The sequence below is a fragment of the Miscanthus floridulus genome, chromosome 2, assembly GCF_019320115.1.
Source record: "Miscanthus floridulus cultivar M001 chromosome 2, ASM1932011v1, whole genome shotgun sequence".
Lineage (NCBI taxonomy): Eukaryota > Viridiplantae > Streptophyta > Magnoliopsida > Poales > Poaceae > Miscanthus > Miscanthus floridulus.
Genome location: NC_089581.1, coordinates 70,093,723 through 70,117,356, shown reverse-complemented (window position 1 = coordinate 70,117,356; position 23,634 = coordinate 70,093,723). Strand labels below are relative to the sequence as shown.

The window sequence follows — 23,634 nt, the reverse complement described above, 5'->3', positions numbered from 1 at the left end:
TAAAAATCGCATCATTTACTTCCGAGATTTTGCACTCGTGAAGTCCTTTACGAGGAGAGGCCGGCGGCTGGAAGCCTAGAACGACCCTCTGTTCTCAGGGTGCGTTTAGTTCCAAAAAATTTTGGATTTTGGCTCATGGTAGCATTTTGTTTGTATTTGATAATTAGTGTTTAATTATGGACTAATTAGGTTCAAAAGTTTCGTCTCGTGATTTCTCGACCAACTGTGTAATTAGTTTTTTTTTTCGTCTACATTTAGTACTACATACATGTACCACAAGATTCGATGTAACAGTTACTATACAAAATTTTTTGGCAGCTGAACGGGGCCTCACTCAAATGCTAGTCGGGAGAATCAAGGCACTGCATTTTTTTAGTTATTACTCTATTTGATGTGACTCGTAACGGTTTCACGTTGACTGGGGCCTTCTTTAGATTGCATTAAAATTTTAAGTTTTTTCACTCTCTTCATCACATCAATTTTTGGATATATGCATAGAGCATTAAATATAAGTAAAAAAATAACTAATTGTACAGTTTGATTGTAAATCACGAGATGAATCTTTTGAGCCTAGTTAGTCCATGATCGGACAAAGTTGGTCAAATACAAATGAAATATGCTACAATGTCCAGATTACAAAAATTTGCAATCTAAACAAGGCCTGGGCCATGTTTAGTTTCTCCAAGGCCATGTTTAGTTGCCTGAATTTGGCGCTGCCTAAAACACTGTAGGACACTGTAGCTACACTGTAGCATTTCGTTTGTGTTTGGTAATTGTTGTCCAATCGTTGACTAATTAGGGTCAAAACGTTCGTCTCGCAAAGTACAACCAAACTGCGTAATTAATTTTTGATTTCGTCAACATTTAGTACTCCATGCATGTACCGCAAGTTTGATGTGACGAGAAATCTTCTTTTTGCATAGTGTTAAAGTTTGGATTTTGGTGGAACTAAACATGGCCTAAACATGGCCCAAATTCCCAACTTGGACACTATGCAAAAAGAAGATTCCCCGTCACATCAAACTTACGGTACATGCATGGAGTACTAAATGTTAACGAAATCAAAAACTAATTGCACAGTTTGATTGTACTTTGCGAGACGAACATTTTGAGCATAATTAGTCAACGATTAGACAATTATTACCAAATACAAACGAAATGCTACAGTGCGCTACACTGCCTCGAGATTTCAGGCGGCGCCAACTTTGTGGCCAACTAAACATGGCCCTGAATGGTTGTAAATTTTCACTCAGAACAATATTTTTCTCTCACACCAAACCAGACAGCGGTAATAATCCACGATCGTATACGATCGTTTCAGCCCCATCCGAACTTCTCTCCAAGAACTATAGCAAGAACCAAAACATTTTTTCTCTCCAACACAAAATAAGTTAGCAACAGAATGAATTGGTGAAGCCAGCTTGGAGGGTTTTATCAACTTTTGGTACATACAGTAACAGTACCATACGCAGATACGCTACATTACAGAATCTGGAGCAACGGTAAACCCCTGCAAAGAGATCGTCCATAAGCCTAACTGCCAAAGGCATGTCCCAACTGAAACCAGTAGGATGCGCATCCAAATCCAAGGAAGAAAAATAAGAGCCATCCATCCATGGATGTTGCCATCCTCGCGTAATAATGCAATGGCTCCGTTTGCGTGCCTTTAATCCTGGCTTGATCCGTTTCTTTTTTTTTTATCTTAAACAGTGTTTTTTCACAAATTTCTTCAGATTCATCTAGATTTCTCCAGAATTCCTCCCAGCAAACGGGCCAATATGCCTCCATTATTATTATACTAATTGATAGGTTATGCAATCAATCATACTAGTACAGGGAGGGAAGGGATGTGCGGCACGCGGCACGCCCAAGCCCAATCAGTGAGGAAAGCTTCCACTCAAGCGATTGCTTGCCACAAAACATGCCAAGATGCCGAGAGGGCGAGAGGTAGCAGTAGTAGAGTACCAGTAGAGAGAAGCGAATGCTTGGCAGGAGTTGAATAGTAGTTATGCCTCCTTGCACAAGCCACTTCAAATCTCTACCAAAAATAATACACCGGTAGTAAACTCCCCTACGACTACTTCAAATCTCTACGAGGAGAGGCCGGGCTGGCCACGAGCGGAGGCCGTGCGGGCCATGGCGTGGAGGCTACCGGCCGCAGGGGCTTGGAAGTCGGAAGCCACGCGTGGCCACGGTGCGGAGCCGCCAGTCGCCTAGCTACCGGTGCAGAGGCCGCGCGCGGCCACAGCGCGGAGCCGCCAGCCGCCTGAACGCCGGCACAGAGGCCGCTCGGGGAGATGGATCCATCATTGCCATGTCCTGTAGAGGTAGCCACCAGGAGGATGGGTCGTTGTTTAAGGACGCCCCTGCCCTCCTTCATCCCCAGTGCTTCCTAGCAGTCGAGCCCCTCGAAACCATAGCCCAAATCCTCCAATTTGTTTGGCTGCCTCCAATCCATATTGGTATGTTCTTTCTCTCTGCTTGTTGATTTTATTTTATTTTATTTTGGATCCAAAAATTTGATGGATGTTGCCTTGCTTATGAAGTGAGATGATCAAAAGAGAACAATCTGAGATGGGAAATAGCTGTTCAAGATGGACATACAGGGAGGACGACGGGGGAGACAAGGCAGTTAGAGGAAGAGCGTCATCTCCACCGTGTTCAGGGAGGTAGGCATTAACTGGTCTGGTATGGTGGTATTTGTTCTGAGTTTCTGAGTGATATGTCAAATAAGGGATGAATATCGTCTGCACTGTATTTCACTATTTCCCTAATTTCTTTGTTCTACTGATGTTATTGTTCTATATGTTAACCACTGCACTTATACCTAAAAATCACAAAATGAGCAGTTCGACAAAATTTTTAGTGATAGCAGAGTTCGAATTATTTTTCATATGATTATAGTAGTCTGCTTAGTTTTAGTGAAGCTCTGTACTCTATGGTTGAAATGGTTTCTTTTGGGCTATAATCATTAATATATTTGAATATTGAATTATGATGCACTGGAGAGTTGTAAATAACTTCCTTACCTTTCTATTGTGTGCCTAAACATTAGACTCAGATGAACTACAAATTTCTGAATGTTAGTCTGTTTCAGGTAGCAGGAAACTGCATATCTCCATAGGCACATATATTTCTGGAGTACTGGCTTATTGCTGCACTGACCGGAAGTTCATGTTCAGAACCATTGTCATGCGGCAGTTTCTCTCTACCTTTTACCTGTTTGTGCTAGCATCGTGCCCCTTCACTGCAAGCTTGCTCTCATGTTACCTTCATTTGCCTCACGGAGGTAGATTGATCGATATTCTCTGACAACTGCTATCGTTCTGGTTCAAATACATTGAATTAATTTAGGTTCTACACTCTGGAATTGGTCAGAGGTATGGTGCCTATTTTGACTGTTTTCATGATAAAGACAACCTGAAGCATGGAGGCCATTGAATTGCCACTGCCCTTGTGTGCTTGTCTAGATGCTATTTTCTTTTTTCGGACATTTTTTATTTATCTAGGTTGTCTAACTAGATTTTTTCTGAGTGAAACTTTGTTTCGGCTATAGATACCACAATGTCAATGTCATTTGTTTGTGAATCTATGTTGTGCAAACCATTTGACTGACATTCAACAGTCTAAGCATGGCTTTTTCATGACCCAATGCCTACCTGATTTATCAACTTTTGGAGCTCGGAGGGGATTGAACATGTCCTTTTTTTGTCTTCATATCATGGAAGAGTCACCAAAGTTTAGGAGAAACCAACTGTGACAGATTCATGTTAGTTTAATTTTTTATGGTCTGGATTCAACCATCATCCGTCCCCTCCTTTTTAATTTGAAGATGCATCAGTGCCCATTGTGAGTAACTATATAAGCAGGCATATTTATGATTCAAGAGGAGTAATTCCTATCGCAATGAACCTGTATTTCCATGCACACTTGTTTTCTAGATTTTTTAGATTGATTCAAGTTCCTGAAATTTTTTTTCTGCATGTTGCAGCTGCTAGCTGATGGAGCGAAAGCCAAGCTGAACTGTTGAAGCATGAAAAGCAATTACCTGTTTGTGCCAGCATCGTGCCCCTTCACTGCAAGCTTGCTCTCATGTTACCTTCATTTGCCTCACGGAGGTAGATTGATCGATATTCTCTGACAACTGCCATCTTTCTGGTTCAAATACATTGAATTAATTTAGGTTCTGCACTCTGGAATTGGTCAGAGGTATGATGCCCATTTTGACTGTTTTCTTGATAAAGACAACCTGAAGCATGAAGGCCATTGAATTGCCACTGCCCTTGTGTGCTTGTCTAGATGCTATTTTCTTTTTTTGGACATTTTTTATTTATCTAGGTTGTCTAACTAGATTTTTTTTTTCTGATTAAGACTTGTTTCGGCTATAGATACCACGATGTCAATGTCATTTGTTTGTGAATCTATGTTTTGCAAACCATTTGCCTGACATTCAACAATCTAAGCATGGCTTTTATGACCCAATGCCTACATGATTTATCAACTTTTGGAGCTCGGAGGGGATTGAACATGTCCTTTTTTTGTCTTCATATCATGGAAGAGTCACCAAAGTTTAGGAGAAACCAACTGTGACAGATTCATGTTAGTTTAATTTTTTATGGCCTGGATTCAACCATCATCCGCCCCCTCCTTTTTAATTTGAAGATGCATCAGTGCCCATTGTGAGTAACTATATAAGCAGGCATATTTATGATTCAAGAGGAGTAATTCCTACTGCAATGAACCTGTATTTCAATGGACACTTGTTTTCTAGATTTTTTAGATTGATTCAAGTTCTTGATTTTTTTTTTCTGCATGTTGCAGCTGCTAGCCGATGGAGCGAAAGCCAAGCTGAACTGCTGAAGCATGAAAAGCAAGTCCATTTTTTTACAAGAAAAAGCAAGTCCATTGGCTTAGAGGTAAGGACTAAAAATAATTCAAGTAAATTTTCTCTTGTTCATCAGGGACTATTCAGTTATCAATTATTTTAAAAGTCTTTTAAGCGTTGTTCAGAACGAAACTCCATTTAAGCCAAGATCGTATTCAATTTCTATGCAGGCTTACAGGTGAATGAGGAAACATGCTACATATGTTTGATACTTTCTCCTACAAATACATTCTAGATATGGAGTAATATGGATGGTGCCAGAGTGCAAGATCCTATTAGTATTGTTTTTCGGAAACATCAAATATTTGATTTGTAGTATATGTCCTATGCAGGGCTTGCTCTTTGGTAAATAAACTTATGAATCCAATTTGGCTTTAATGTACTTGCAAGACATATAAAATGCTACTAATGTTGCTGTCCTTTATAATCTTTGTGATTTTCCATGGCTGCAGAATTTTGATCGGTTTAGTCATGAATTTGTTGTTATATGATTATGATAGGGCTTGATGCCCTACGGCTGCGCAGGTTATAGGGGTGAAAGAGGGGAGGCCGTGGTCTGTACTCTCGACGCCGGCGAGGGGCCGTGGCGGCGAGAGAGTGCGGCGGCTGTGGCTGCTGCTGCAGCCCTAGAGCTCATGTGAGGGAGAGAGGGCAGGGACGGCTGGCTCCCAAGTGAAGCCAACAACTTAATTGTTACTTCTGCTTAATTCCAATCATCCTAGATTACAAGTATTTATTCTTCTATACAGATGCTATAATTAAGGGACTATATCTATCTCTAAGAAAATACCAAATAAGCGATAAATTGGGTCTCTAAGCCCCTTAACAGAGCCGACCTCCTAGCCACTATTGGGCCCGCGCCTGGCATAGGGGATGTTGGTCATAACATCTCTCCCCGCCTGCGCAAACAGCTCATCCTCGAGCTGGAAGTCAGGGTAGACATCGTGAAGATGCTAGAGAGGCTCCCATGTTGCATCCTCCGTTGGTAGGCCACGCCATTTGACAAGCACGTGCCACACATCTCGCCGAAGTTGTGCACGAAGGGCGTGCTCCGGAGCTGGCAACAGTCGGCCATCCGATGTTGGCGGCAGAGGAGCAGGAGCCGCTAGGGGGTCACCTTTGTGGGGCTTCAGCAGCCCCACATGGAAGACATCATACAGATGGGCGCCCTCCGAAAGCTGGAGGCGATACGCCACCTGGCTGATGCGCTCCAGCACTTGGAACGGACTGGCATAGCGAGGGCCAAGCTTCCCTTTGGCGCGGGGCTCGAGGGACTGGGCAGCGCGGTGGAGCAGGCGCAACCATACCCAATCCCCGACGGCAAACTCCCGATCACGGTGGGACGCGTCGTAGTATTTCTTGGACAACTGCTGTGCTTGGAGAAGCCTTTCCCAAATCTCCGTGAGCACCTTGTTGCGCTCCCCAAGAAGGCCAACTACCTCCTCAGCCCTGTTGTGACTATTGCGAACAAGTATCTTCATTTCCTCAATACCCTCCGAGAGCTTCTGCTTTTCAACTCGGAGAGCTAGACCAGACACCAAAAAACAAGTCAGCAGAAAGGGAAATTTGAATACAAAAGGAAACAAAAAGAACCCGTAATACCATTGTACTCATTCTTCATGGCCTCCACATTCTTCAAGGCCTCCTGGACAACAGCATCCCTTTGCTTTTCTGCCTCAACCACCCCGGGCACGGAGAGCCTGTTCCTCCCTTTGGTGCGTTTGACGCTCAGTCTCCATCTCGGCCCGACAGAGGTCAAGCTCTGTTTTTAGGGCACTAACCTCATAAGACAACTTTTCTCAGTTTCAGACGAGAAAAACAAGCCGGTATGATCCCGAGAAAAAGACTGAACAAAAAGAGAGAGAGAATAAGAATAGAAGAAAGATGAATGTCCAAAGAAAGAACTTCAGAAAAACTAACCTAGAGTTTTTCCCCAAAATAAGTCGCAAAGGTTCCCTAGGCAGCGGTCAGCTCTAACAACCGATAAGTGGCATCGAATTGTTGCAACACATCGTCATCCAAACGCTGACCACCAGTAGCAAGAGGAGCAGAGGGAGAAGCCGGCCAATGCAAAGAAGGCAAGACCAGGGCCATATCCTGGGAAGCCCTAGCTACCTCCTTAGATGGATCCACCGCCATAGCCACCCCAAGAGCCACCAAATCAGCAGCAGTGTGATCACCAGGGAACCCTGTCTCCCTCACAACCACCTCGCCGACCGTACATTTCGGGTCTTGGGACTCAGTACACAGGGGCGCACCAGAAGACTGACAAGAGGATGACTGAGGGTTAAGGGAAGGCGAGGGTCTGCAAGATGACAAGGAAACTCAACGATAAGAATATGAATAAGAAAAAAGGAAAACAGAAGTAAAGAAACATAACCAGGATTCACTCACTTAGATATCTTCTTCTTCATAAAACCCTCAAGATGAATAGAAGACCTTAGAGGGGGAACTATAGTAGCAAAAATATCACCACCACTCTGCTACATGAGAGGCGTGGTCGGTACCAGAGCCCCAGAAGAATTCGAGCTCGACGACCGCTTACTACAAGAGAACAAGGCCAAAGTTACAACAAAAAGAGGTGTTCAACAACAGAAAAACAAGAAAACAACTCACCGACGCATGACAAGGGCCGCATCATCATCCTCATCTACCTCACTCTCAAACAAGCCAACCACAGCGCCATCTGAAAAAGGAGAAAAGTACTCGGTCAAAGGCACAAACAAACAACAAAAAGACAAAACATATTAATATGCTCACTTAGGAGCACGCTACCTACAACTTGAGTACCTGGACGAGTATTCGACTGGCGAGACTACTTGGTAGCAGACAAAACAGAAGAAGAACAATCCGCTCACCCCCTTTTTCCGACACTACGAGGAGCTCGAGGAACTGGACGAGGAACATACTCTACATATGCGTCAAGAACTACGGAAGAAACACCAGGAAACATCATGGTGGTTTGAAACTTACTGGTTAAAGATGCCCCAACAAGATTCTCCCCAGTCTCCACCATGGCAGGGCAGTCATCAAGAGGGATCGGATCAACGAAGTTACGCCCCAATTCCTATAAAAGAGTAAAACAACCAGACGAGAAAGATTAATCAAAAAGTGGAGACAGCAAAGGAAATACAAAAAGTACTCGCATAAGAAAAACAACTCACATCAGGAGGCGGGTTGTTAGCACAATACTCAGGGACAGCATACAGGACGATGCTTACTCTTTTCAACATCTTTTGAAGGCGCTCGAGCACCTCCTCATCAGTCAACTCAAGGGCAGGGACCATACGAGAAGGGTCCTCCACCCCAGAGTACTCAAAACCATAATTCTCTCGCTCCTTCAGAGGTTGAACACGGCAGCGAAGAAAACTAGAAATGATCCCGAAGCCGGTCAAGCCTTGCTATTTTAGAGTACATATCCTCTCAAAAAATGGCTTGATCGCCTGGAGCTCATCCATCGTTAGGAGATTTTTATCCCATCGGTCATTAACCACGGGACCAGAACCAGAATAAACAGCAAGAGGAGGAATCATATTGGTGGCATAAAACCAGTCGGCACGCCAATCCCTCACAGAATCAACCAAGTCATAATCAAAGAATTTACTCTTACGACCCTGATGAAACTGAATCACGCAGCCACCAAGAACATGGGTGTCATCGCTGCGGGGTTGGGGCTTCAGACGGAAGAAGTAACGAAAGAGAGAAAGAGAAGGAGGAATTCCAAGAAAAATTTCACAAAGATGAACAAAAATAGAAAGATGAAGGACAACATTGGGAGCAAGATGGTTCAAGCTAATCCCAAAATAACTGAGAAATTGATGAAGAAAAGCAAAAGCAGGAAGGCAGAGTCCAGCACGGATAAAGGAGACAAAAAGAACAATCTCACTAGGGCCTGGAGTTGGGACCCGATGCTGGCCTGGAGCTTTCCAATCAGCAAACTCCTTGCCCTGGATTAGACCATCACTGACAAGCTCGTGCAACTGATCCTCAGTCGTAGTCGGAGCTGGCCAGATCTTCTAAGCAGCCCTCATGGCCCTGAATTCTTGATTTTCAATCACAGAAAGCGATGCCTCCTCGTCTACAAAGGTTGCCTAGGACTTGCTCGCTGATTTCTTCCTACCCATATGCTAGCAAAAGCAATAAAGCACTAAGAAACAATGATGCTCAGACGGCGGCGCTCAGATGACGATGACAATGGCGACGGTAGAGTTTTGAAGACTAGGGTTTCAAGGCAAAAGCAGGGCAACAAAGAAAAAGAAGAAGAAAGGCCTTTAAATAGATTTTTACAGCAATAAAACGTGGTCCACCTGGCCCGTTTAAACATGGCATGAGAACGCAATGATCCATTTCTCAACACAACTGACACAGCTAAAATGACGAACGACACACTTCTACACAAAGGTACAGTTCAACGGGTAGATTTCAGACTTATCCATCCAGCACCACGGCAGAGTTATCATATTGCTACAAAAAGAACTCATCAACCATAAAGCAACGAAGGGTTACCTCACAAGGAACACAAGAACTCGATTCTTATAGAAAGAACTCAGGAGTCTCATAAACAACCAGGACATCAGCAGAAAAAAAGAATAACAACTCAAAAGACAAGATTCTTTCCATTATAAATGGCTTCAAAAAGTACAAGATTACACATCTTACAAGACCCAATGAACTCGGTACTACGATGAGCAAGGTAGCAAAAAGGAACCCAAACACAACTAGGCTCTAGAACGACTACGTGTCCCAAATTGTTACTCAGTAGAACAAACCGAACTCGGCTACACTATTTTCTTCAAAGGACGAACACAAAACATCCAAGGCGGAAATCAGCAGCACGACGGGACAACATGGACCAGGGAAGGCCTGTAGGCATCTGTCTACCCAAGTTCGATGTGACACTAGATCAGGCATTGATCTACACTGGACAGTCGCAGGGCAGGCAAGGGGGATCCACCCAGAACTGCTAGATGAAGGAACGTATCCCACATCACAATACTTCCTCCAACTACCACCATGTACTTCCTGGTACAATGCCGCTGCAAGATTAGTCTACCTCTAAACCCTATCACAAGACTCCCTCTAGTTATGACAAGATATATAAGAACTACAAAATACGCCCGGGGGCTGCTCTACTTCAGAAACTATCATATTCATGACTATGGAGATTTCAGACCACGCAACAAAATGCTTGATGAATCAAAACAGCACACCAGGAGGGTATTTATAGACCAAAGAAGCGGTGCACATGGACCGGGAGCACCAACGGAACAAACCTAACAAAGGACATAGTGAAAAGATAGAATTCAATGAAAGAGGACTCAGGCGTGAAGGAACAGTACTCAAGAACAAGCATATTCAGAAGAATATACCAACACTGTACAACTCGTGAACAAACAACATTTACACTCAACCATCACCATACAACTACATCTGACAACAGCAGACTACCAAAGAATATGCCAAGGTCTAGTTCTTTTTGAATAAAAGAACCTAGATATATGCTCGGGGGCTGCAACAGGAGAGGTTTTTAGTTCTTTGAACAACTCAGATTCAAGACCCTCCAACTCTTTGTTCCAAATAGCAAGAGGCTCAGGAGCTACACTCAGTGAGTGCACTTTTTCTTCAAAAAAGCACACATCACTCAGAAGAAATTCTTCAAGATAGGAGTTTTCAAAAAACATAAGATTCAAGACCCTCCAACTTTTTGTTCCAAATAGCAAGAGGCCTGGGGGCTACACTCAGTTGTGGTAGAACCTCCTAAGGAATTGGGCCCATGTGCACCTATCGTTGTCTTAACAGACCTCGGATAGCGTTCACGAGTTCCCAACAACTTAATAGGTCTGTCGGGTGTCCTTGGGAAACCCGAATCATCCACGATTCTCTTTTCAAATAGGATCCCAATCACAGACATTGCAGATTACAATAGTTTATTCAAATATATACATCAGAGTAAATATAGCGGAAGTCTTAAGATAACATAGTTTACAAACCAGTTGTTTTCAAACTTACAATACCATAAGTGTCATACAACCATAGTAGCGGGATAATATTACATTAATATTATTTATCATACAAACTAGTGCCTTGTCCAAAGGCCATTCATCATTCCTCATCGTCATTGACTTCAAACACAGACATGCAGCAGGGACCAAAACAAGCCTGCGCATGTGACTCACCTGCAACAAGGGTTAACAAACCCTGAGTACAAAAGTACTCAACAAGACTAACCCGACGTAAAGGGGTGTAAGACTTTTTGATATGCAGGGGTTGGGACAAGGTAAGGATGTAGCAAGATTCAAAAGTTCTTTGCCAAAAGCTTACTACTCTCATTCTATTTTCAAGTTTTACCCCTAAGTTCTTTTAGTTCATTATCTCAACTAAATGTACATTTCCCATATTCCATTCCTTCTCATTCCATTCTTTTCTCATATTTTAGTAATTCACCAGTCCTGCATTGCTTCTGTAATGAATCGAGTCTCCATATCCGTGGAGCACCGATAATTCGAATTGATTCAAGTCCCAGCTGAGGATTCCTTATCACACGACATATGTAGAACTTAATCTTGCATACATCAACCTCGCTACCGGATCCTCCTATACTAAGCCGTCTCCACGCCACCCGAGAGCACAGCACACCTCAAATCTGGCCACATTCCAGCCACAAGGGTACACGCTACTCCCGCCATCTCTCCACTCCTAGTGCATGGGCATTTGTCTTAGTATCAGATTAGCCAAAGTAGGCTTACCGGAGTATGTGACCAGTACTACAAAGTGTCTCGTTCAGAAGATCCACAATGAGTGGCCTTTAAGCGACATAGTCGGCAACATTACCCAAAATTCAAGATAAGTCACCCGACTAGTCTCTAGTTCATTCTACCTTCTTTCTTTCTTTGGCCAAGATGCCATCTTTGATTGTATCGAAACTTTTACTTTGAAAGCCTACCAATAAGCATACTAAGCATTCTATGCCTTTGTAAAAGAAAACATCTTCAAGAATGGTAAACAATTAACAAGGTAGGCAATGCATCAAGTAGGTAACATTTGAATTAAGCAACTTAATGCAATAAGTAACATAGGTGATAAACTTTTCAAAGTAAACAAGGTAATGGTTTAATGTTTAAACTGGGGCTTGCCTTCGTTGACGATCTCAGGTTCCAGATCAGTACCACAATTATCGAATCCCGTGACAACCGGGGGTTCTTCTAGAACTTGCTCAACTAGAATCGTTTCACTCTCGGATTCTACACGAAATAATAGCATATGCTTCAACATGATGATAATGTAAACATGATGCTTTCATGGTGCATGAAACATAACAACACCTTGAATACAACTTTCCTTCATGGTACAGTTACAAGCCAAACTAACCAAACCATATTCGTAACGGATGTGACCACGCTAGCACCGACCACTTCGGCGAGCTCCCCGACCACTTCGATGAACTCTCCGACCACTACGGCGAACTCTCCGACCACTATGGTGAACTCTCCGACCAAACTAATCTTGAACCCTACTGGTCACAAAACATGACCAAAACAAGATTAAACACTAATCAAACACTTAGGGTTTGCTTTTATTTATTTTTGAATTAATTTGGAAATATGCCCAAAAATGAACTTATTCCAAATGACCTCAAAATTTTATGTAAGCTTCCTCATGTCAAATTAGTGTACCAAAACAAATTTCATAATTTTTGGAATTATACAATGGCCTACAAAAATCATGGAAATTGCATTTATCAATTAATGGACTGAATATTTGAACATGAAAAATTTATTCAAATTTCAAGTTTCAAATTTTTGAACCATACTAGAACATGTACAGAAGTACACACAAATTTTCAGAATTTTTGGAGCTATGATTATTTTCCTACAAATTTCCAAAGATTCAGCACTATTCAAAATCAGAAAATAACAAAACCTTACTGTTCTTCTCTTTCTCTCTCACTGACAACCCGACCCCACTCATCAGTGACACATCAAGGACACGGTGGCGCTGCCATCACTGGCCGGCCCAAAACGCACCGATGGCGACGCTCCGGCGAGGCAGACCGCACCTAAATGATCACACCATCCTACGAATCCATCTCGATCCTCACAACGGCAACAAGCGCACCGGAAAAAGCTCCACGTCGGCCATGGCGGCTCGGGCACGACGGCGCACGGCATAACCCCGGCAACGATGCAGTAGAGTCAAAAGTGAAGTGAACATCACATTCAGTAGCTCACCATGATCACGCCGGTGCATTTGGTGAAGACGGAGACGGTCTGGAACAACCTAGCCACGTCGAGTCGATGGTGGCGGAACTCCGGCCGGTCTCGGGGAAGAAGACGTTGCGCCAGGCGATTCCGGCCAACCCAAGCAAAGTGAGCAAGCTGCAGAGAAGCGCAAGGCCAAGGCGATCGTGTTGGCGTAGCTAGGCACGACGGACGCGACTCGACGGTGGCTACGACGAGCGGCGGAGCTGACTGGTGGCGGAGCAGAGCAGAGGGGAAAAACGGGGACGATGGCGGCGGTTGCTGCTATTTATAGCCGGGAAGGGGTTGCCCGGCGTCGACAGCGCGTGAACGAACTCGCCACGGCACCGGCTGCGTGTCAACGCGCGAGGAAGCGGCGCAATTTGATCGGCGGTGACAACAGCGTGGCGCCAGCGGCAAGCAGAGAGGTGGCGCTCGGCTGATTTTTAATTTTTGAAATATTTATAGAATTGCCACTGCATTAATTTTGCAAATTACTCACAAATTTTCTAAAGAAGTTGAAAATCTCCAAAAATGAAAGTTGCTCAACTTTTCAAACTCTACAACTTTGCTTCAAGGAACATTTTCAAATTCTGCCTCCATTTTGAAATTTGAATTTGGGGTGCAGTTGAGCATTTGAATCATTTCAAAATTACTCCAAATTTTATATGTAAACTTGAAAAACTTTGAATACCAAAGTTAATCCTTGTAAAATAATCTTCAACTTTGCTTTTTGTCACAACCCCAAATTCCAAATGGATTTTGAATTAGACAAAACGGGCAAAAAGGACTTTTATGATTTGAATTTGAATTCAAATTTGATTTGTTTTCCTTTTACTTTAACTTTGATCTTTGACCTGTAACATGGCCCATTAGGGTTATTTGAGTCAAATGACACATGACCTCACATGATCACATGAAATTTGACCCTTGTGGTCATGATCTTTATTTATGGTTTTGAATCACATCACATGAAATAACAACAATATGAAATAAACCTTATTTAGTGAATGCATTCAAAATTTTCTACTTTATGAATGCCTTGCAATGCATATGATGACATGTCAAATTTTAGTGCTAGGTCAAAACACCAGAGGTGTTACAACCCTTCCCCCTTAAAGAAATCTCATCCCGAGATTTAAAACCTAAGGCTAAGTAATGGAAAAGAAAATGTGTCAAGCTAACACATCATAACTTTATTCAAAAGGCTAGTGAGGGGGTTTTCCATTCTGTTGACAAACGAGACAAGTTACAATATAGACAAGATATTGCAACTAGATAGAAGCGAAGAAGTCAGGAAAGTTTTCTTCTAAGTAATCCTTGGACTCCCAAGTAGCTTCATCCTCAGTGTGTTGATTCCATTGTACTTTGTAGAACTTGATTGTACGTCTTCGAGTAACTCGATCTTTCTGATCTAAGACTCTAATAGGGTACTCAGCATAAGTCAAATCAGGTTCTAGTTCTACATCACCAAAGTCGATCACTTGGTCACGTACGTGAAGACACTTCTTTAACTGAGATACATGGAAGATATCATGCACAGCTGACATGTGATCTGGTAGCTTGACGCGATAGGCGACTGGTCCACATCGTTGTTGGATTTGAAAAGGACCGACATAACAGGGTGCCAACTTTCCTCGAATCCCAAATCGATGAACTCCTTTCATCGGTGATACCTTGAGGTAGGCATAATCTCCCACTTTGAATTCTAGCGATCGTCTCCTCTTATCAGCATAGCTTTTCTGTCGGGATTGAGCTATCTTCATATTAGCTTGTATGAGTTTAACCTTCTCTTCAGTTTCCTTGACCACATCCGGTCCAAAGAACCAACATTCTCTAGCTTCTGACCAGTTTAAAGGTGTCTGACATCTACGGCCATACAATGCTTCGAATGGTGCCATTTTAATGCTCTCTTGATGGCTATTGTTATATGAGAATTTAGCTAAGGGAAGGCATTCATCCCATTTAGCACCATAGGAAAGGACACATGCTCTTAACATATCTTCAAGAATTTGATTTACCCTTTCTGTCTATCCATCTATTTGCGGATGATAAGCAGAACTACGGATAAGTTTAGTTCCCAAAGACTCATGTAGACTTTTCCAAAACTTAGATACGAACAATGACCCTCTATCAGAGACAATGGTCTTGGGTGCCCATGTAGACTGAAGATTCTATCAAGATAAAGCTTTGCATACTGTTCCGCTCGATATTTATCTCTGACTAGTAAGAAATGAGCTATCTTGGTTAGGTGATCAACAATAACCCATATTGAATTGTAGCCTGCAGATGTCCTAAGCAATCCCACGATGAAGTCCAAACAGATATCTTCCCACTTCCAAGATGGAACTGGCAATGAATGTAATGGACCTGCAGTCTTCATATGAACTGCTTTGACTCTCTGACAAATATCACACTTGGCCACATATTGAGCTATTTCTATTTTCATTTTGGTCCACCAATATCTCTTTCTCAGATCATGATACATTTTATTGCTACCTGGATGAATGGAGTATCTTGTAGAATGAGCTTCATCAAGAATCTGCTTTTGCAGCTCCGGATTTTTGGGTACTACCAATCTATCCTTGAACCATATGACATCTGATTCATCAATCTTGAAACATGTTGGTTTTCCAGATCTGACTTTGTCCTGGATATGGGCTATGCCCTTACTTTTTTGTTGAGCATCAATGATCTGATCTTTGATAGTGGACTCAACTACAATATTGGACAAGGAACCTTGTTCTATGATTTGTAAATTCAGATGCTCCATCTCTTGACACAATGTTCGTTGCATAGGTTCTACAATCAGACAATGGCAATGACTCTTGCGACTTAGGGCATCGGCAACCACATTAGCCTTGCCCGGATGATAGTGCACTTCTAAGTCATAATCTTTGATAAGTTCTAACCATCTTCTTTGCCTCATATTCAACTCTGACTGAGTGAAGATGTATTTCAAACTTTTGTGATCCGTATAGATATGACAGATATTGCCCAATAAATAATGTTGCCAAATCTTGAGTGCATGAACAACAGCGGCTAATTCAAGATCATGGGTGGGATAATGTTCTTCATGCTTCTTGAGTTGTCTGGAAGCGTATGCTATGACTCTGCCTTCTTGCATCAGAACACATCCAATACCAATTCCAGATGCATCACAATAGATATCAAATGGCCTCTCGATATCAGGTTGTGATAATACTGGTGCAGTTGTTAGCAATTTCTTCAATGTCTGAAAGGCTTTCTCACATTCTGTTGACCATACAAACTTAGTTTGATTTTTTAGTAGTCCAGTAATTGGCTTTGCAATTTTGGAGAAGTCAGGGATGAACCGACGATAATACCCTGCCAACCCCAGAAAACTATGAACTTTATGAACAGTGGTAGGTGCTTTCTAGTTAAGGACTTCTTCTACCTTGCTCGGATCAACAGCTATACCACCAGTAGATAACACATGACCCGGAAATTGTACTTCCTCCAACCAAAATGCACACTTACTGAATTTGGCATATAGTTGGTGATCTCTTAATCTTTGTAGAACAATGCGGAGATGTTCCACATGTTCCTCTTTGCTCTTAGAATAGATAAGAATGTCATCAATGAACACCACAACAAACTTATCCAACTCAGGCATGAAAACTGAGTTCATTAGGTACATGAAATGAGCCGGGGCATTGGTCAGCCCAAAAGACATGACTAGATACTCATATAGACCATATCGGGTAGTAAACGCTGTCTTCGGCACATCTTCTTGTCTGATCTTAATATGGTGATAGCCTGATCTCAAGTCTATCTTTGAGAACACCTTAGCTCCCGCAAGTTGATCAAAAAGCAAATCAATTCAGGGTAAGGGGTATTTGTTCTTTATGGTGACTTCATTTAACGGCCGATAGTCAACACATAACCTTAAGGTTTGGTCCTTCTTCTTCACGAAGATAGCAGGGCATCCCCAAGGTGATGAACTAGGTTGAATGAAACCCTTGTCTAACAACTCTTGTAGTTGCATTTTTAATTCTGCTAGTTCTTTGGGTGGCATCCTATATGCTCTTCTGGACACTGGTGCTGTTCCTGGTTTCAGATCAATTCTGAACTCTACATCTTGGTCTAGTGGCAGACTAGGCAGATCATCAGGAAAGACATCCATAAACTCACATACCACTAAAATTTTCTCAGCTTCTTCAACAATAGTTGCACAGACTGTTTCCACTGTACTCTTAGAAAAGGGAAGTTGGATGAGAAGTTGGGTTTTGCTGTCAGGTGCATTTACCCTTTTGGTTCTATGCAGGACATCTATGATAGCCCCGTGTTGAGTTAACCAGTTCATACCAAGGATCACATCTATATCTTGATCCTTTAATATCAGCATATTGGTAGGGAACTCATAACCTCCCAAATCAATAGGTACATGCTGAACTACCTCCCTTGTACAGATTCGTCCCCCGGGCGACTATATATGATATGGTTCTTTTGTTTTCCTAATAGCTATCCCATGCTTCACAACAAATGTACGATTGATGAATGTATGGGATGCACCAGAATCAAATAAGGTAATTGTAGGATGCTTAGCAATGGGGAACATACCCATCATTACTGGTTCTCCTTCTAGAATAGATTCCACCTGAGTATAGAAGACCCTTCTAGTTTTCTTCTTAGCCTGACCCTTCTGACTATTTTGAGCATTGCCTTTGTACTGATTCTGAGCTTGAGTAATAGGGGCTCTGGGTGCATCAGGATTGTTCTTCCTAGGATACGGACTTTCTTGGGAAAAGTGTCTGGGTTTACCACAATTATAGCATGGATAATTGTGATTCTAGGGAGTAGCATTGCGGTTTGCATTATTTGTATTATTTTGCTGCTGCGGTGCTTGATGAGGATAAGGCATATTAGTTGCAGGGCGAATAAAGATTTGCTGCCTGCCTTGGCCTTGTTGTGGGCAAAATGGTGCACGGCCATGATTCTGAGGATGGTAGACTATCTTTTGGCGCTTTCCACTCGACGACCCGAAAGCAGATATTTTCTTTTTCTTCTCCTCCTTGTGTCGGCGGTAATTCTCCTCCGAAGCGATAGCAATGTTGATTGTCTCATGATAAGTTGTGTTACCACAAGTTGCCATCATGGTCTAAAGTTTAGTGTTTAGGCCTCTAAGAAAATGATTCTTCTTCTTCTTGTTAGTATTCACATACTCTATAGCATACTGCGACAGGTGATTGAAGCGCCCAACATAATGCATCACCGGGTGCTCCCCTTGCTTAAGAGCCAAGAACTCTTCTAACTTCATGGTCATCACACCATCTGGAATATAGTGTGCCCTGAAGGCATCCTTAAACTCCCTCCAGATGATTTGGTGACCAGCGGGCTGTATTGCTACCAAATTTGCCCACCAGGCACCAACAGCTCCTCGGAGTTGCTGTGCCGCAAACCTTGGTTTCTGAATCTTGGTACAGTGAATCAGCTCAAACTTTTGCTCTATTGTCCTAAGCCAATCATCAGCTTCTAAAGGCTCTTCTACCTTAGAGAACACAGGCGGACGGGTGTCAGTAAAATCAACATAGGTTGACTCATCGTTTCCATTATTATGACGGCCATGATTAGGGTATGGTGCCTGTTGGTTCTGCGCCAATTCCCTTAACAACCTAGCATTCTCTGTCGTTGCATTGACGAGTGCGGCTATGGCATCTGCCATAGTCGAAGGCATTGGTGGAGGGTTTGGGCACTCATCATCGTCATGCGAGCCACTAGCACCAGTTCGGGTGATAGGACGAGGCATCTGTTAGAGAAACACATTTACTTACATTATTCTTTATTGAAAGCATTTAAAAGGTTTCAAGCTACAAAGGGTTACTTATTTAAATTACATGTCTTGTATCCCCCAAGACAACCCTGGTTTACTAGGAAAAGCAGTAAAGGAACTATTACTACTCCGAGCTCTCAGTCATCGCCGTCTGTGCCCATACCGAACGAAACCTCATCTTCATCTGAGAAGTACACTAACTCCTCAGGATCCTCTTCTTCATTCTTGACTTCTCCTGGATCTACAATCATTTCTTCATCTGTAACTTCACCATCCCCATGAGGAGGATGAAGTTGAGCGTACAGCATGTGGACATTCTCATGAAGAATGGCATTGTCCATCTCTAGGTCTTCTATGTAGAACTCCAACTCATGGATGTGTTCATTGGCCGCATCCTCTTATGTCCAGGCTTCATTCCGCAGCTCCATGGTCATGGTTATGCCCCTTTGCATTTCCGCCAGCTCTTCTTGATCTTTGGCATGAGCTCGACGAAGAGTGTTGAGCTCCTTGTTAAGGTTCTCGATGTTGGCGGGGTTGCTTGAAGATCCTTCATCTCCTAGGTTCTTGGGACTTCCTTCACCAAGCTCATGGTTTCGTGGTGCCAACTGGTGATGAGGGACTCCATGAGGTCTAGTGGACTTGCGTGCGGTTATCTTGGTCTTTGCCATAGCCTGTAGAATTCAGGGTAGGACTATAAGAATAGCTTGAGGATAATGGAGGTTAGCAAGAATGGGATTGACATTACTTACCCAACCACTATTAAGGGGAATTATTATGCAAAGTGTTCAAGCATGATGCATGAATCGATCTTACGAATCTAGGTACAAAAGATTTATATAATCAAAAGTACTAGATTTTTAATACATAGGACAAACCTAATCATATTATCCGCCATGAACTTTCAAATAAGATAGAATTGAGTCTAGATCAAAGGTAAGAAGAAAGAAATTTGAACTTTGAAATATCAAGTTTACTTTCTTTGATCCAAATCAATTTGAAGGTTTTTCCAAAGTAACCTACAATGATCTTAGATAGGAACTTCTCTTATACCAGCTGTGGCAGAACCTCTTAAGGAATTGGGCCCACGTGCACCTATCGTTGTCTTAACAGACCTTGGATAGCATTCACAAGTTCCCAACAACTCAACAGGTCTGTCGGGTGTCCTCGGGAAACTTGAATCATCCACGATTCTCTTTTCAAACAGAATCCCAATCACAGACATTGCAGATTACAACAGTTTATTCAAATATATACATTAGAGTAAAGATAGCGGAAGTTTTAAGATAACATAGTTTACAAACCAGTTGTTTTCAAACTTACAATACCATAAGTGTCATACAACCATAGTAGCGGGATAATATTACATTAACATTATTTATCATACAAACTAGTGCCTTGTCCAAAGGCCATTCATCATTCCTCATCGTCATTGACTTCAAACACAGACATGCAGCAGGGACCAAAACAAGCCTGCGCATGCGACTCACCTGCAACAAGGGTTAACAAACCCTAAGTACAAAAGTACTCAACAAGACTAACCCGGCGTAAAGGGGTGTAAGACTTTTTGATATGCAGGGGTTGGGACAAGGTAAGGATGTAGCAAGATTCAAAAGTTCTTTGCCAAAAGCTTACTACTCTCATTCTATTTTCAAGTTTTACCCCTAAGTTCTTTTAGTTCATTATCTCAACTAAATGTACATTTCCCATATTCCATTCCTTCTCATTCCATTCTTTTCTCATATTTTAGTAATTCACCAGTCCTGCATTGCTTCTGTAATGAATCAAGTCTCCATATCCACGGAGCACCAGCAATTCGAATTGATTCAAGTCCCAGCTGAGGATTCCTTATCACACGACATATGTAGAACTTAATCTTGCATACATCAACCTCGCTACCGGATCCTCCTATACTAAGCCGTCTCCATGCCACCCGAGAGCACAGCACACCTCAAATCCAGCCACATTCTAGCCACGAGGGTACACGCTACTCTCGCCATCTCTCCACTCCCAGTGTGTGGGCATTCGTCTTAGTATCGGATTAGCCCAAGTAGGCTTACCGAAGTATGTGACCAGTACTACAAAGTGTCTCGTTCAGAAGATCCACAATGAGTGGCCTTTAAGCGATATAGTCAGCAAGATTACCCAAAATTCAAGATAAGTCACCCGACTAGTCTTTAGTTCATTCTACCTTCTTTCTTTCTTTGGCCAGGATGCCATCTTTAATTGTATCAAAACTTTTACTTTGAAAGCCTACCAATAAGCATACTAAGCATTCTACGCCTTTGTAAAAGAAAACATCTTCAAGGATGGTAAACAATTAACAAGGTAGGCAATGCATCAAGTAGGTAACATTTGAATTAAGCAACTTAATGCAATAAGTAACATAGGTGATAAACTTTTCAAAGTAAACAAGGTAATGGTTTAATGTTTAAACCGGGGCTTGCCTTCGTTGACGATCTCAGGTTCCGGATCAGTACCACAATTATTGAATCCCGTGACAACCGGGGATTCTTCCAGAACTTGCTCAACTAGAATCGTTTCACTCTCAGATTCTACACAAAATAATAGCATATGCTTCAACATGATGATAATGTAAACATGATGCTTTCATGGTGCATGAAACATAACAACACCTTGAATACAACTTTCCTTCATGGTACAGTTACAAGCCAAACTAACCAAACCATATTCGTAATGGATGTGACCACGCCAACACCGACCACTTCGGCGAGCTCCCCGACCACTTCGGTGAACTCTCTGACCACTACGGCGAACTCTCCAACCACTACGGTGAACTCTCTGACCAAACTGATCTTGAACCCTACTGGTCACAAAATATGACCAAAACAAGATCAAACACTAATCAAACTCTTAGAGTTTGCTTTTATTTATTTTTGAATTAATTTGGAAATAAGCCCAAAAATGAACTTGTTCCAAATGACCTCAAAATTTTATGTAAGCTTCCTCATGTCAAATTAGTGTACCAAAACAAATTTCATAATTTTTGGAATTATATAGTGGCCTACAAAAATCATGGAAATTGCATTTATCAATTAATGGACTAAATATTTGAACATTAAAAATTTATTCAAATATCAAGTTTCAAATTTTTGAACCATACTAGAACATGTACAGAAGCTACACACAAATTTTCAGAATTTTTGGAGCTATGATTATTTTCCTACAAATTTCCAAAGATTCAGCACTATTCAAAATCAGAAAATAACAAAACCTTACTGTTCTTCTCTTTCTCTCTCACTGACAACCCAACCCCACTCGTCAGTGACACATCAAGGACACGGCGACGCTGCCATCACTGGCCGGCCCAAAACGCGCCGACGGCGACGCTTCGGCGAGGCAGACCGCACCTAAATGATCTACACCATCCTACGAATCCATCATGATCCTCAGAACGGCAACAAGCGTACCGGAAAAAGCTCCACGCCGGCCATGGCGGCTCAGGCACGACAGTGCACGGCATAACCCCAGCAACGTTGCAGTAGAGTCAAAAGCGAAGTGAACATCACGTTCAGTAGCTCACCATGATCACGCCGGTGCGTTTGGTGAAGAAGGAGACGGTCTGGAATAGCCTGGCCACGTCGAGTCGATGGTGGCGGAGCTCCGGCCGGTCTCGGGGAAGAAGACGTTGCGCTGGGCGATTTTGGCCAACCCAAGCAAAGTGAGCAAGCCGCAGAGAAGCGCAAGGCCGAGGCGATCGCGTTGGCGTAGCTGGGCATGACGGACGCGACTCGACGGTGGCTATGGCGAGCGGCAGAGCTGACTGGCGACGGAGCAGAGCAGAGGGGAAAAACAGGGACGACGACGGCGGTTGCTGCTATTTATAGCCGGGAAGGGGTTGCCCGGCGTCGACAGCGCATGAACGAACTCGCCACGGCACCAGCTGCGTGTCAATGCGTGAGGAAGCGGCGCAATTTGATCGGCGGTGACAACAGCGTGGCACCGGCGGCAAGCTGAGAGGTGGCGCTCGGCTGATTTTTAATTTTTGAAATATTTACAGAATTGCCACTGCATTAATTTTGCAAATTACTCACAAATTTTCTAAAGAAGTTGAAAATCTCCAAAAATGAAAGTTGCTCAACTTTTCAAACTCTACAACTTTGCTTCAAGGAACATTTTCAAATTCTGCCTCCATTTTGAAATTTGAATTTGGGGTGCAGTTGAGCATTTGAATCATTTCAAAATTACTCCAAATTTTATATGTAAACTTGAAAAACTTTGAATACCAAAGTTGATCCTTATAAAATAATCTTCAACTTTGCTTTTTATCACAACCCCAAATTCCAAATGGATTTTGAATTAGACAAAAGGGTCAAAAAGGACTTTTATGATTTGAATTTGAATTCAAATTTGATTTGTTTTCCTTTTACTTTAACTTTGATCTTTGACCAGTAACATGGCCCATTAGGGTTATTTGAGTCAAATGACACACGACCTCACATGATCACATGAAATTTGACCCTTGTGGTCATGATCTTTATTTATGGTTTTGAATCACATCACATGAAATAACAACATTATGAAATAAACCTTATTTAGTGAATGCATTCAAAATTTTCTACTTTATGAATGCCTTGCAATGCATATGATGACATGCCAAATTTTAGTGCTAGGTCAAAACACCAGAGGTGTTACATCAGTGAGTGCACTTTTTTCTTTGAAAAAGCGCACGCCACCAAGAAGACTTCTTCAAGACAGAC

The 23,634-nt window shown here is 42.4% G+C and overlaps 1 long non-coding RNA gene across 3 annotated transcripts; it reads left to right on the top strand.

The window, feature by feature from the left end:
- The first annotated feature begins 1,916 nt into the window (after window positions 1-1,916).
- On the top strand, window positions 1,917-5,316 carry LOC136539079 (uncharacterized). 3 transcript variants are annotated; one of them, XR_010779526.1, is made up of 6 exons: window positions 1,917-2,462; window positions 2,547-2,669; window positions 3,098-3,849; window positions 3,992-4,118; window positions 4,822-4,916; window positions 5,056-5,316. It is a non-coding gene; the product is annotated as an uncharacterized lncRNA (long non-coding RNA). The 3 variants fall into 3 exon arrangements; XR_010779528.1 differs by having other exon boundaries at window positions 1,919-2,462; window positions 3,098-3,769; XR_010779527.1 differs by having other exon boundaries at window positions 1,939-2,462; window positions 3,098-3,289.
- Window positions 5,317-23,634: the final 18,318 nt, after the last annotated feature.